Source organism: Euprymna scolopes, chromosome 39 (genome assembly GCF_053919585.1).
Source record: "Euprymna scolopes isolate OS-2025 chromosome 39, ASM5391958v1, whole genome shotgun sequence".
Classification (NCBI taxonomy): Eukaryota; Metazoa; Mollusca; class Cephalopoda; order Sepiida; family Sepiolidae; genus Euprymna; species Euprymna scolopes.
In genome coordinates, this window is record NC_136520.1 from 2,231,731 (window position 1) to 2,245,970 (window position 14,240).

Genomic DNA, 14,240 nt, shown 5'->3' on the forward strand with positions numbered 1-14,240 from the left:
GCGAGACACACACACACACACACACACACACACACACACACACACACACACACACACACACACATTTTGCCTTTTATATATAGAGATTATATTGGACTCAATATATATATATATATATATATATATTAATGATTTAAAAAGTTTAAAAAAATGACTCGTGCGCCACCATCAAGAATCGAAACCAAAACGTTTAGCTTACGATTTTCTTTTCCCTTCGACGTTAATGCCTGAGGTATGAAGACACGTTTGCTGCAAGGCTAAAAATTAAAACCTGAACCAATAGCTATTACGTTACGCATGCATATTCGTAAGGCCGTCGTTCAACCTTCACCTGGCAAATTCCAATTTTTTTAATTTTCACACTTTTCCACCGATTTTTCCCGGCTCTAACCCAAATGTAACGTTTTGCGTGGGTTCGATCACCCTATATATCAAGTTTCATGTTTGTAGACCACAACTTGATATAGCAGTTTGGTAGACAAATTTTTTAAACAAATATGTATATGCGTATACATGAATGTATATAGAAAGAGGTTTGTGTTGCAAATATTACGTATAGAAAGAGGTTTGTGTTGCAAATATTACGTATAGAAAGAGGTTTGTGTTGCAAATATTACGTATAGAAAGAGGTTTGTGTTTGCAAATATTACGTATAGAAAGAGGTTTGTGTTGCAAATATTACGTATAGAAAAAGGTTTGTGTTTGCAAATATTACGTATAGAAAGAGGTTTGTGTTGCAAATATTACGTATAGAAAGAGGTTTGTGTTTGCAAATATTACGTATAGAAAGAGGTTTGTGTTGCAAATATTACGTATAGAAAGAGGTTTGTGTTTGCAAATATTACGTATAGAAAGAGGTTTGTGTTGCAAATATTACGTATAGAAAGAGGTTTGTGTTTGCAAATATTACGTATAGAAAGAGGTTTGTGTTGCAAATATTACGTATAGAAAGAGGTTTGTGTTGCAAATATTACGTATAGAAAGAGGTTTGTGTTGCAAATATTACGTATAGAAAGAGGTTTGTGTTTGCAAATATTACGTATAGAAAGAGGTTTGTGTTTGCAAATATTACGTATAGAAAGAGGTTTGTGTTGCAAATATTACGTATAGAAAGAGGTTTGTGTTTGCAAATATTACGTATAGAAAGAGGTTTGTGTTGCAAATATTACGTATAGAAAGAGGTTTGTGTTTGCAAATATTACGTATAGAAAGAGGTTTGTGTTGCAAATATTACGTATAGAAAGAGGTTTGTGTTGCAAATATTACGTATAGAAAGAGGTTTGTGTTTGCAAATATTACGTATAGAAAGAGGTTTGTGTTGCAAATATTACGTATAGAAAGAGGTTTGTGTTTGCAAATATTACGTATAGAAAGAGGTTTGTGTTTGCAAATATTACGTATAGAAAGAGGTTTGTGTTGCAAATATTACGTATAGAAAGAGGTTTGTGTTTGCAAATATTACGTATAGAAAGAGGTTTGTGTTTGCAAATATTACGTATAGAAAGAGGTTTGTGTTGCAAATATTACGTATAGAAAGAGGTTTGTGTTGCAAATATTACGTATAGAAAGAGGTTTGTGTTGCAAATATTACGTATAGAAAGAGGTTTGTGTTTGCAAATATTACGTATAGAAAGAGGTTTGTGTTTGCAAATATTACGTATAGAAAGAGGTTTGTGTTGCAAATATTACGTATAGAAAGAGGTTTGTGTTTGCAAATATTACGTATAGAAAGAGGTTTGTGTTTGCAAATATTACGTATAGAAAGAGGTTTGTGTTGCAAATATTACGTATAGAAAGAGGTTTGTGTTTGCAAATATTACGTATAGAAAGAGGTTTGTGTTTGCAAATATTACGTAAGTATAAATCATGTAGAATATCTGCATGAATATAATCACACATAATAGTTAACTAAAGATGATCATTCCATAAGAAAAATGAAAAATTAATAGGGAATTAATTAAAATGAATGTTTAAACGAATATGCAAATTAGCTAGATCTTTTGGAGATCAATGCAATTCTACGACCATTTATAACACAGCTGTATTTTCTTTTTAAATAAGTAGAAAAAAGAGGGTTTAATATGAATATCAATACACTATCTATCTATATATCTATAAAAGTGAACGTGTCTGTGTGTGTGTCTGTCTGTGTGTGTGTCTATGTACATTTCCCTACGCAATAACGCTGTAAATTTTAAGTCTACAGACTCGAAATTTGATATACAGGGTACTGAGATTTGGGAAAATCGATGTGATCGGGTTTCGGCCAGAAATTTTGCTGTTAAGGGGTCAAATCTCAACGATTTGACCTTTGAGAACTCTACCAAACTCCTCCGATAATTTTGGGTCGAAGCACTTGACATTTTAGATATTGGTTCCTTGGAAATGGATTTAAATTAATAACTTTATTTGAGCCAAAAACAATAAATATTAAGGGGTCATAATAGGGGTCAAAGTTTTAAAAAATTACCGTTTTTTTTTTGTTTTTTTTTTTGTTTTTTTGCTCAGCATACACCTCCAAACATCCGAGCAACGTCGAACACCCATTGCTAGTATATATATATATATATATATATATATATATATATATATATATATGTGTGTGTGTGTGTGTGTGTGTGTGTGTGTGTGTGTGAGTATGTATGTATTTATGTTTGTGTTAAGAATTTTTAATCGTAGAATAGAATTGTTATTGTTACCAGAACACCCTCTAAAAAAACGAACACCGAAGTTCAATTGATTTGTGTTCAATTTTCCAAAAAAAAAAAAAAAAAAAAAATATTTCACGCCGGCCTGAAGATAATTTATAATCTTATTTGATATTTTTACATTTCCGTCAGATTTTATATTTCTATTTATTTATTTATTTTTTTTTTACAAAGTAGTCACAACTTATCAAGACCCGGAGGTCACTTGAGGATAACAGTTTAAAAATGTAGGCCAGTTCTGGGGCAATATCGTAATAATCGTTAGGAGTGGAAATTTTGGTAAATTGGATTAGTTCAGGTGAAGGCTCATAAAAAACTTGTTTAAGTTGAACTTGAAGACGACCATATTGTACCTATTTACTATATATATATATATATATTGCTATTTACTATGCCTCCCTACGGGACAGAGTTAGACACCAGGGTCGTTTTTTAACGTGGAGAAAAGGTACAAAAATAAAAATTGTCTCAGTCGTGAAGGATTTCTCCTCCACCGAAAGAGAACAAGAAATGGAAGTGCAGCATCTGAAGAACAGATGGTATTTATTTGCTCCCCCACCGAGCAAATTAGGCACAAGGCCAATTTTTAATGTGAGGAGTGAAGGGAGGGGGAAGGGAAAAAGGGGACCAGCTCCCGAGAGGTGGGAAATGGGAGCTGGTTAAAGGTCAGGCATGTGGGGTTGCCCCCACATCTGGTCTTTGCTAGTCATAGCTAGTCATAGCTAGTCATAGCTTGCAGTATCTGCCGGAACAGATACTACACTTTGAGATATTAAATCTTTTATTCATGTTAAAAAATACATTAAAAATTAACGTTGAACAAAAAACTTAGGCACATGGCCAACTCAAAAGGGGGGATTTTGGGGGTCGTTGGTCATCCTTGTCACTCCAGAACTAAACAAAGTCAAAAGTTTCTCCCAGCTAGTATCTTCTTTCACCATAATACCGCATTCACCCTTTCATATTGGGGGACGTCCTAGTATACTACACTTTGATCTTGACCAAAAAGGCCAAGAAAACCGACCATATTGTAGTCAGCTGGAAAGCAGGCGAATGGAACAGAGTTCCATAGGCGTGCAGTTCTAAGAAAGAAGCTTTGTTCATGGAATCTACGTTTTGGTCTAGGCACAGATAAAGAGTGGGGGGGGGGAATTATTGTTAGTGATTTTAGCTAGACAAGTGTTTTTCATCGAGGTTTGGCAAGAGGGAACCATAGATTGAAGCTCGGACGAGCACCTGCCATGAAAATAACGATACAGCAGAAAAGGGCTCGAAACGTCTCTTCTGTGGGAAAGAGGTTGCAATCAAGGGCATCCCCTACTAGGCTGCGAAGTCTATTTTGAACTCTGTCAAGGCAGGATAGATGATCTGAGCAGCTCCTGCCAAGATGTATCAACAGTACTCCATCCTTGGACGGACTTGGCCCTTATACAAGTAGAGAATTACAGCGGTAGTGAGATATCTATGATCCCACCTTTTTTCAGCGACGTTGGAAACGGATTTGATGTACGTGTTCAATTTCAGATCAGGAGTAAAGCTCAGAAGCTTGTCAAAACATGGAGTCTCCCCAAAACGAGAGCCATTCATTTCAATTGATGCCAGACGGGGATCAGAGCGTTGATGATGTAATGATAGAAGCTTGGTTTTAGATGCATTAAAATTAACCAGCCACCTCTTTCCCCATTGCACCACGTGATCAAGATCAGGAGAGAGAGAATCAGAGAGAACTTGGTTGTTTACGGCCCTTGAAATGTGTACATAGATGGTAGTGTCGTCAGCCTAAATGTCTGCGCATGATCTTAGGATGTGATTTGGGAGATTATTGATGTAGATCAGGAAGGGAGTTGGGTCCAGAATAGACCAATTCGAATTTTTACATAAACGTGAGGAATAAAATATAGTTGTTTAATGGGTTACTGTTGAAGCTCAACTGAACACATGGAAATAAATAACTACAACACAAAAATAAAATAGAACAGATATATTAAGAGCAAGAAAATATATACAATATTTACGTAGAGTCCGTTATTATAGTCATGGGGAGACTGTCTCTGGAGAAGGCGTCGGCTGGGTAGTCGTCGACTCTCGATCTCGTTGAGTCTCTCATTGGATCTCACTCGTCTTTACGGTACCAACCATATTTATATGGTTGACACTCCACATATGCTAATTAGGTAGATCCTACCAAAACAGTTTTTTTAATCACATTTTCACCCCAAACAAGGCACGTTGGCACTTTGATGTAGGGGGGGGGCTATTATCTGGGACATAAGCTACAGGGGTACTATGTAGGGAGTTGGGCAGCAAGGTGTCGGTTCACGTTACACTTGAACTTCTGCATGTCAGTACAGTTGTGGAAGCAGGGACCCAGAATGGAATTCCAAAGTCTAGCGGTTCTGGGAAAGAAACTACTGGAGTAGAAGGCTCTCTTACATCTAGGGATCTCTACTGTGAAGGGGTGTGATTTAGCTGCTTGTCGGGTTTGTCGGGGGTATTTACGTCGAGGGGGTACAAGTGCTTGCAGTTCGTCAGAGCATTCACCGTTAAAATACTTGTAGAACAGGCAGAGGGGTGCAACATTTCATCAATGAGACAGAGGCTGAAGGTTAGACAGCAGTTCAGGACCTATCAGGTTGGCGACTCTCTTTTGAACTTTGTCTAGGAGCGAGAGACTAGTAGTAGATGCACCAGCCCAAATATGACAGCAATAATCCATACATGGGCGAATGGTGGCCTTATAGAGGTACAGGATACTTTCGGGCGTTAGTAGCTTTCTAGCATGGTAGAGAGAACCTACCTTCTTACTAACCCTAATTCACGTACCTCTTAATTTCCTTTTTGTTTTCGTTCAACGACGGTTTTATTTCCTTCCTAACCAGACACTCTTAATCTAGTCACGTTGGGGATAAGGATAGATAGTCATTTGAAAGAGTGTTTTATGTGAATATTGCGCCTTCAAAACATGACTATTTCGCTAGTTAACAAATCCTATCCTGATCTTGTGTATCATGAAACACTCACTCAGTGAAAAGTAGTCACGTGTAAAGACCTGCTGATACTCAGGACCAACTCCTTGATTGTATGCCTTAAAGGCCTATGCATAAATCCTTTTTTTCTTTTTCATATTTATTTTTAATCGAGTAGTATCATACAGTTAACACAATACTCTTTTGCTAAACATTAATATATAGCTTGTACTTCCGTACTCCACACTTCCTTTCTCTATCCGTATAAAAGCCAAGGACGTCCAAGGATGGAGTACTGTTGCCACATCTGGGCAGAAGCTGCTCGGTGCCCCCCATCCTGTATTGAAAGAGTTCGAAATAGACTTCGCAGCCTAGTAGACTATGCCCTTTTCTTTTCCCTGCAACCTCTTTCCCACAGAAGAAACATTGCAAGCCTATCTCTGCTTTATCGTTATTTGCATGACAGGTGCTCGTCCGAGCTCCAATCTATGCCCCCCCTCGCCAACCTCCGATGAAAAATACTCGTTTAGCTGAAATCACTACCAATAATTACCTCCACTCTTTATCTGTGCCTAGACCTAAACATAAATTCCATGAACAAAGCTTCTTTCTTAGAACTGCACACACGTGGAACTCTGTTCCGTTTGACTGCTTTCCAACTGACTACAACATGAATGGGTGTAAGAACACACAGCGTATATCTATCTACTATTATATAAAAGGAACTTTGCCTGTATATGTGTGTGTCTTTGTGTGTGTCAGTTCGTTCCCTATGGATTCGAAAACGGCTAAGCCAAGTTTTATGAAATTTCACACAACTGTAATTTATATGTTTGGCAGTGTTCTTAGATAAGTTTTGTATCAGAATGTCTTTGATAAGTATCGATAATCGATATCAAAATAATCCGATGAAAAAAGGAACAGGCAATTTTGATCAAAGTTAACACCTTACACAGCCTAACATCGCAAGTGCATTTGAGAAGTTTTATTATCACACAGGATGAAAGGTCCGACACATAAAATCAATAGTAGATGGAATGTTTCTGTTAAAAGCACAATTACACCATGATACTTGACCTTTGCATTTTAAATTTTAATTTAAGCCATTATTACCGCACAAGCAGTAAGGCCAGGCATATAATATCAACAGTAGTTTCTTTGATATGACAGGGACGTGTTCGAAATGAATATTTCTGTTTAGAGAATAACTTATCCATGATGTTTGAAGTTTGCAAATGAGTGTTTGTTACGTTGTCGTGTCATAAAATGAGCGTTTGTTGTATATTGGTTGAAATTGGAATGGAGATGATATTCTACATACAACATGTGACCACATCATCATCAGCCGCTAACCAGAGGTGATGACACAGTTTCGGTGGCTAAAGCGGGACTGCCACCCCTGGCGCCACCAGCAGCTATTGCTGCTGGGCAAAGCAATAAATAGGATAAAAAAAAAAAAAAAAAATTTACCTGGCATATTAAAGCAGAGGAAAAACACTGTTTTTAACTTTTTCATTTTTAACTTTTTAATTTTAATTTAAATTTTATTTATTTATTTTTCTCTTTAATTTTCCCCTTTTTTTTCTTTCCTTTTTTCCTTCCTCCCCCCCTTTCCTTCTTTTTCTTTCCTTCTTCTCCCCCTTTTTTCCCCCTTCTCTCTTTTTCTTTTTCCCTTTTTTTCTTTTTTTCCCAGAGCAGCCCGAGAAACATGTCTATTCCGATTGAGTGTTTGATAATCTTATCAGAGTTAATGTCGTTGTGTGTTCGTCTAGTGGTCTTTCTATTACATATGTTCATATGCTGTTAAGTGTGAATATGTGTGTGACATGTCATTTGAACATACCTTCTGCCATTTTGTTGGTCCATCTGGAAATTCTCGTCTGGGAGGGAGACTTGATACCTGTTTTTGGGGACGAAGATTTATTTCACACCAAGACAAGAAATTGGTGCTATAGTTTATTTCATTTTCCCAGATGTCTTTTGCATTTTAAGTCATTGCGGCGAGGCACAGTTGATCCCCAACTAGAGCAGCCAATCAATCGATTGGATTGAAAAATGGTCGATTTCAACGATTTCGATGGCAATAAAAATATGGGAGTGTGAAACATTCGTTGATCATCATTCGATGCTGGGCAACGGCGGGTCACCTTTCTACTACTACTACTACTACTACTACTAATAATAATAATAATCTCTATATTAATAGGATAGCGTGTGTGTTATTTATTTTTTGTGTCACGCTTACATCCGAGTGACTGTCGTTAAATTGTTATGAACTTCCATATTCAATCATTTTGACAAGAATTCTTCATAAGTTTTGGTTTCGGTTTCGATTATAGCTGATGGCACTCAAGTAATCTGTTTTTTATAAATAATTTTATCAAGAATTCTTCATAAGTTTTGGTTTCAGTTTCGATTATAGCTGGAGGAACTCAAGTTATATATTGTTTCAAATATTATCTCTAGTACTTTTCTTTTAATGATTTGGAATTCATTCCATTTGCACTTTTTTCCAAGGAACTCTGCCTTTTGGTTGTTTTTTGACCATTTGGAATTTACCCAGTGGATTGAAATTTTAAATTCGACCGTTTTGGATTTTACCATTTTTGGATTTTTACCCTTCACCGGACTATCCATTCATGTGAAATCTTTTTATTATTTTTCTTTTGCCTCCTGTTCCCCTTACCTCAACCTTTTTTTAACCAAGTAAGATCTTTGACTTACTTGTAGTTTCATTACATACTTTTATATGCAAAATCCGATCCTGCATTTTGCTAATTCCTGCCCTCTGATGAGAAGGAGAGTATTTCTTCGAAACTCCGCGGATTAAGGACTATCCACTTATCTTGTGCTTCCTTTTTTAAAATTAAATATGTTTTTAACTCTTTTTCAAGATGTCTTTTAACATATTTTATTAATCATTTGTTCATATATATATATACATATATATATACTAGCAAAAGTACCCGTCGTTGACTGGGTTCAAAAACAGCCTACAGAAAATGGACTCTGCTTATGAAAGTATGATAGGTTATGAAAAGGAAGGGTTGTAAAGAGATAGCTTCGAATTTGGGGGTATCAAAATCAAAGCAAAATATGATGAAAGTAAAAATAAAATAGATAAGCCCCCCATAATTTATTATATCATACCTGTTCACACTGAAGCACTTATCACAATATTCTGTGGATCTATATTAAAAAAAAAAACCTTGTTAAACTTTGTGACATATTTTCATTTTATGGAGGTAAGGCGCGAACGAACACACAATAATTTTATTATACCATACTTCTTCAAACTGAAACATAATTATCAAAGTATACTTACGCAGATAGATATGAAAAGTCTTTATTAAAGTTTGTGCCTATTTCCATTCTATGGAGACCAGGCGCAAACGCAGACCCCACAATTTTATTATACTATCCCTATTTAAGTTAAAATATACTTATCAAAGTATTCTTATGTACATCTATATCAAAAACACTTGTAAACGTTTTTTTATTAATTTTTAAATTTTTTATTTTCATACTTTGTGGACCAGGCGCGTACGAAGACCCCACAATTTTAATGAATCATCATTATGCCAGATCAAGCATACCCGTTCCTATGTCTCGATACATCTTCTATCATTATATGTGATCAGTTTTCTATAATAGTCAACCATATAGGAGCCTATTCGTGACCAGGCATACACACAGACGTTCAGCTTTATATTATAGATATATATATTTTTTTTTTTGGAAATTGCAACTTTATAATATATAAAAATCGATCTAACATTAACTCTATAATAATATATACGAAATCTGCAAGAATTAAAATATCATATTTAAGCGTACTTTATGACCGGGCTACGCCGGGCGTCCCTGCTAGCTTAGATAAATAGATTTTCAGTTTTAACAGCGTTCATTGTTGTAATGGTCTTAGAAAATAACTCATAGTAATTTCGACGGGCAGCGGTTCTTCACTGAAGAAAGAAGTCAGCAAAGCATTATGTAAAAAGGGAATATTCGAAAGAAACTGGGCAAAACAAAAGAACATTATCTGTCAAGAGGTGATGAATCAAAGAAGCAAATTAAAGATTGTCTCTCACAATGTGAGTTTATTATATATATTGAACTATGTAGCACAATATTATTTTCTGAATATTTATTAGTTCTTATTAATTTATTTTATAGATTTTCAGTTTTAACAAAAGAGTTACAATAATATCAGAGCATCTCCATTTACGCTCAACATCTACAAAAGCCAACATCAATATATTACATATGAATGAATCCCCTGTGGAATTTCCACAGGTCCCGGTTGGAATAATATAATATAAACTTCTTTTGATGTTCTTCAATTCGCCACCAATAGCAAAGTGGAAGTTTCCCCGGAAAAAAAATCTAATTGCGACAGTCTAATACGATAACACCAATATTCTTGCAAAGGTCATTTTTTTTTTTTTTTTTTTAGTGCTCCTTTCTTTCTTTCTTTTCTTTCTTTCTTTTTTTCTTTCTTCTCTCTCCCACTGGGTTTCTGTTTCTCTCTTTCCGTCTCCCTTTCCCTCTTTTCCCCTAATCTGTCTATTTCTCTCTTTTCTCTTCCTTGCAACCTGTATCTCACAGAAGAGATGTTCCGAGTTTGTCTCTGATGTATCGTTATTTTCATGGAAAGTGTTCGACTGAGCTTCAATCTATGGTCCCCCCTCGCCAAACTTTCACAAGAAACACTCGTCTAGCTGTAAACACTATCAATAATTCCCCCCACTCTTTATCTGTGCCTAAACCTAAACGTAGATTCCATGAACAAAGCTTCTTTCTTACAACTGCACGCCTGTGGAATTGTCTTCCGTTTTCCTGCTTTCCGGCTGACTACAATATGGTTGTGTTCAAGTCTAATGTAAATAAGTTCTTGATGAGCCGTTCCATATAAGTTATCAAATTTACCAAATTTTCATTACTAATGATTACTATATTGTCCAATTTCTACTGTACACTCTTTAACCCTTGTCCTTGAGTGGCCTCTTGGCCTTGATAATTTGGTGATGCCTATGTAAAAAAAAAAAAAAAAAGAAAAAGAAAATTTCTCTCTCGCTTTTCTCTCTATATATACAGGGTGGAACGATAAAATTATCGCCTTTTTTTCTTGTTTTTTTTCTTTTCTTTTTTTTTTTTTCTGTTGTAGACCATCTACCAGTTGGCCAGTTGTGTACAAACCCCAAGAAAACCCAAGAACAATAACAACCTTCTATCATGTCTGAAAATAACACAATGTTCAATGAGCGAGATCGGAGATGTGCCACTGTACAACTCATGCTCTCTACCGATCCTAGTTATGCCAACAGGACCTTCGATGGAAAATAATCGTTTAGCTGAAACCACTATCAATAATTTCCCCCACTCTTTATCTAAACCTGAACGTAGATTCCATGACCAAAGCTTCTTTCTTAGAACTGAATGCACATGGAACTCTGTTCCGTTTGACTGCTTTCCAACTGACTACAACATGAATGGGTGTAAGAAAACACAGCATATATCTATCTATTATTATATAAAAGGAACTTTGCCTGTGCATGTCTGTGTCTTTGTGTGTGTCAGTTCGTTCCCTATAGATTCGAAAACGCCTAGGCTGAGTTTTATTACATTTCACACAAATGTAATTTATGTGTCTGGCATTGTTCTTAGATTAGATTCTTGCATTGCCAGCACCCTCAAAATGCAAATCCGGATGGTTTAATGCTTGAGTGCACAGCTCAACGAAGTTTCCGGTCACGGTTTTGGTCTTTGGTTTGGTTTCAAATGAGAACCACATCGTGCCACATTTTATCCTCAAAGTCTGCTTAAAAGTCAACACTTTAGATTGCACTGTAGAGAACCTACTGTTGATTTTATCAACTTATTTTATATATAATGGCTTGATTTAAAGTTTAAAATACTCCAACTGCACTCTAAACAGAAACATTCATTTCGAACACGCCCCTGTCATATCAAAGAGCCTACTGTTGATTTTATATACCAGGTCTTTCAGCATGTGTGGTGATATTGGCTTGAATTAAAGTTTAAAATGCACAAGTCAAGTATCATGCTTCAGTTGTGCTCTAAACAGAAACATTCATTTCGAATGCACCCTATCATATCAAGGAGCCTGCTGTTGATTTATATGCCTGGCCTTTATGCTTGTGCGCTAATAAGACTTCTCAAATGCACTGGTGATGTTAAGCTGTATAAGGTGTTAAATGTAGTCAAAATCGCCTCTGTCTTTCTTTTTTCAGATTTTTTTTATTATCGACTACTAATACTTATCAAAGACATTCCAATAAAAAAAATTCCATCTAAGAACACTGCCAAGTACATAAAGTATATCTGCGTGAAATTTAAAAAAAAAATTGGTCCAGCCGTTTACGAGTCCATAGGGAACGAACTCACACACAACGTTTCTTTTATATAATAGGAGAAATTCTGATTTAGACTATACATTACGCTTTCAAAAATGTGAAATAAAATTTTTGAAGGCCAAACTGCTTTTTATTTAAAAAAAAAAAAAGGCTAAATTCACGAAATTTGGCTTTATAAAGGCTAACCGGGCACCATAGACAAAAATAAGAGAGTTACCTCCCTTTAATGTAGTCTCGTTTTCGAATATTATCATAAATAGCGTTCATTGTTGTAATGGTCTTAGAAAATAACTCATAGTAATTTCGACGGGCAGCGGTTCTTCACTGAAGAAAGAAGTCAGCAAAGCATTATGTAAAAAGGGAATATTCGAAAGAAACTGGGCAAAACAAAAGAACATTATCTGTCAAGAGGTGATGAATCGAAGAAGCAAATTAAAGATTGTCTCTCACAATGTGAGTTTATTATATATATTGAACTATGTAGCACAATATTATTTTCTGAATATTTATTAGTTCTTATTAATTTATCTCATTTGGGTCAATTGCACATTTAAAATATAAATTTCACCTGTATGTATGTATGTATGTTTGTGTCAGGTCATATGCTACTGGTACCATGTAACCCAGTATTACCTGCCTCATGGTCGGGTCACCGGCGACTAAACTGGTTCCCCCACAAAACTTGTTTTGTGAGGAGGGTGGCTAGTCTCCCTGAAGGATTAAAAACAAGACCTTCCAAAGGGCAAATGAACCCTTTTTCCGGGTCAATTGCCAACTAGCACCGTGTGTGTTTGTGTGTATGTATGTGTGTGTTGGAGTAGAGAGGGCTCCCCTCCCGTAAGCCGTGGTGAAGGCAACCTTTCTAGGAGAAGCAAATCTCTGATTTAAAAAATCATAAAGCCAGAGACCAGTACCCGCATTAAGCTGGTCTGCAGTTTAACTTGTTGCTGGCTATCTTGCTCTTGCTTGTTGCTGGATCTCAACATTTTGAACCGACTTTAAGTGTCTGAGGGAGTGGCACTCGTCTGACAAGACGTTGCAATCATCATGTATGTATGTATGTTTGGCTAAAACATTCGACAGAGGCGACGGATTTTCACAAGATCAGTATTGTTTTGAAGCTCGACCCTTCGGACAACAAATGTTGAAAAATTGGCTAAAAACATTAATTCCTTCACCCTTAACTAGGCATTTTTCTACGAGGAGGGGTCGCTTTTCTCGCCGATATTTTCGAAAGTCATCCCCCTCTTTTCGATTGACTAGCCTTAATTTAAATCTTCGCCACTTCCGCTTTGGCGATGGACGCAACAGCAAAGACGTCACGTTTTTTTTCCACGTTCTTCTCCCCCTTTGCTGTACGGGTTCAAGCCTGCCTGCCTATTACCATTTTTTTTTTTTTTTTTTTTTGCTCAACACACACCTCCAAACACTCGGTTAACGCCGGGTACCTAGGCTGGTTTAAAATACAATGGACGTTATTTTCATAGAAATGTGAATAAACTCATATTTGTTATTTTTTTTTTCCGTCCCCAAAATATTTTTGCTTTATTTAGAGAAATATCATCTTTGTTGATTCAATATATTTCTTGTTCTGGGAAATTTTCACGGGTCTTACTAGTTTTAATTAATACACTATTCATATATTAAGGTGCAACTATATTTTAATACCGAAATTCGAAATTTTTAATATTGAATTTTAAGACGAACCAAAAGTCTCTACTTAATCCTCATGTTGCAGTAATGAATATATCCAAAAATTACGAAAAACGATAAGGTAAAAAAAATTATTAAATAAAATATTTTGGAGCGAAAATTAGCGAAAATAAACTGTTTGTCAGGAAAATGTTTGTCAGGAAAATGTTTGTCAAGAAAATGTTTGTCAAGAAAATGTTTGTCAGGAAAATGTTTGTCAAGAAAATGTTTGTCAGGAAAATGTTTGTCAAGAAAATGTTTGTCAGGAAAATGTTTGTCAAGAAAATGTTTGTCAGGAAAATGTTTGTCAAGAAAATGTTTGTCAGGAAAATGTTTGTCAAGAAAATGTTTGTCAGGAAAATGTTTGTCAGGAAAATGTTTGTCAAGAAAATGTTTGTCAGGAAAATGTTTGTCAAGAAAATGTTTGTCAGGAAAATGTTTGTCAGGAAAATGTTTGTCAATAAAATGTTTGTCAATAAAATGTTTGTCAGGAAAAT